General features: G+C 41.8%; 1 non-coding gene across 1 annotated transcript; it reads left to right on the top strand.

Moving 5' to 3' along the window:
- The first annotated feature begins 268 nt into the window (after positions 1 to 268).
- Positions 269 to 468, top strand: LOC144481943 (U2 spliceosomal RNA). The gene has a single exon (XR_013495805.1). It is a non-coding gene; the product is annotated as a U2 spliceosomal RNA (small nuclear RNA).
- Positions 469 to 2013: the final 1545 nt, after the last annotated feature.

Here is a 2013-nt window from a genome sequence, read left to right as displayed (position 1 = left end):
TGCAGTGGGTAGTGTCCCTGCCTCTGAGCCAGAAGCTCTGGGTTTGAGTTCCATCCCAGGTCTTGATGACCAAGGAACGTGCGTTAATAACTGTAATAATCTGTGTGTCAACATGCAAAATCCTTCCAACATGCCAATGGCTAATGGTAAGAGCCGGAGAGACTCTTGGTCAGCCACACTAGATGTGGAGTGGCACCCCTCAAGCTATAAGCCTCTGGCAACAGACTAGCAACCTGTTCTGGGAATTACGAGCTATGGAAGTAGACAAAAGCCTGTCTCGGCCTTTTGGCTAAGATCAAGTGTAGTATTGACATGCTGTATTTGGTTGAAGTCATTAGGTTACATTTTCGCTTCATTTGAAGCAATTTTTAAAAGCGGCATCTCGGCCTTTTGGCTAAGATGCAAATGAGATCAAGCCTTGGAGGAGGTGCAATGCCTACTCCAATCAGCTTGGATCATGTAGATCAAGCCCAAGAGAGGAGGTGAGAGCCCTGTCTTGTCAGCTTGGATCGGGAATGTCTCAACTTGTTGAGACTCTGAATTGGACTTGATCCGATTGAATTGGATTTTTTAAAAAAGCCTGTCTCACCGCACCCAGTAGGTGCAGGAAGAGAATTGGAATGAGGATTATCTGCATAGAAAAAAGGCTCATTTCTCTTTTTTGGTATAGCCTGACATTTTATGCATACACTCGCACAAATCTCATGGGTTATTTGTCCAAAACAGTCATGCAGCCTGTTTCAGTGGTACATGAAGGAGGGCTTTAGATTACTGAGACATTGGGACTATTTCTGGGGGAAGTGGGAGCTATACAGGGTGAACAGGTTGCAACAGAGCCAGGACAAATGTCCACTGGAATGTTTTGTTATTGCTTTAGTTAGAGTTTAAACTAACTTGACAAGATGATGGGATCCAGGATGTGGCAAGAGAAACAAGCTGCACAAAGAACTGGGAGAGACAGATAGCACTGGCGTAAGAAATCGGCATCAGATTGGGTCAGATTAAGATGGGCAGCAATCAAATTCAAATTTAAGTTCGCCTATATAAATGCCCAACATGTGGCAAATAAAGTTGGTGAGCTGCAGGCACACCCACAAAGGGCGAAAACCTTATTTTAATGCATTTGAATTAATTTTAATATTATTTTCAGGCCACCCCTCTCTGCTATATGTTGACCCTTGCTGTATTTTCAAACCTTCGTTGGCGAGGTTTACAACAGGTTCACCCAGAGAAGAATCTGTTGCGAGGATTCCCCTAGGGGTGCAAAGTTAAATATATAAAATACAACACCTAAAGATCATCTGGCCAACTGCTCCAGACCTATGCTCATGTTTCACATCAGTCTCCTTCTACCTGTCTTCATCTCACTCTATCAGTATAATGCTATACTACTTTCTTAATTATCCATTTATCCTGCTCCCCCTTACATGCATCTGTTCTATTTTCCTCAACTTCTCCGTGTGGGAGCAATTTCCATGTTCTAACCATTCTCTGGATAAATAAGAGTCTCCTGGATTCCCTGCTGGATTCATGATTGACATTCATTATAACACTTGTCTGTTTCCTTGTTAACTTCCATCGAACCCAATGCCCTTCAAATGTTCCATCTCAGACTAAATTCACTCTTGCTTACACATATGGCATCAGCACCTTCAAATCCGTGGAGCCACTACTTGTTGCAAGCTGCAATCTCTTCTGTTTGCAAATTTTGTCTTGGAGACACAGTGATTCAGCAGATTGGAAATCACTACCTTTAGTACATGTACTCTTTCATCATGACAAATATAATGTCATTCAAATAATCTGGCTATTTTCACCTCAATTTCCACATTTTTAATGATAGTTGAGGTTTCTTAAAGTCAGTGGAATTTAGATAATAAATTAGGATGCAGTGCTCAAAGTTAGTTGAATGTATGTGATGGGGAATGGTGATGTGGAAAGTGTTGAGTGTGGCTGCAGATGTGTACACTACCTGCAAGCCTATTAATATATCAGTAGATGTGTGTCTTTCAC

Source organism: Mustelus asterias, chromosome 2 (assembly GCF_964213995.1).
Source record: "Mustelus asterias chromosome 2, sMusAst1.hap1.1, whole genome shotgun sequence".
NCBI classification, from domain to species: Eukaryota; Metazoa; Chordata; class Chondrichthyes; order Carcharhiniformes; family Triakidae; genus Mustelus; species Mustelus asterias.
This window is presented reverse-complemented; position numbering and strand designations above follow the sequence as displayed.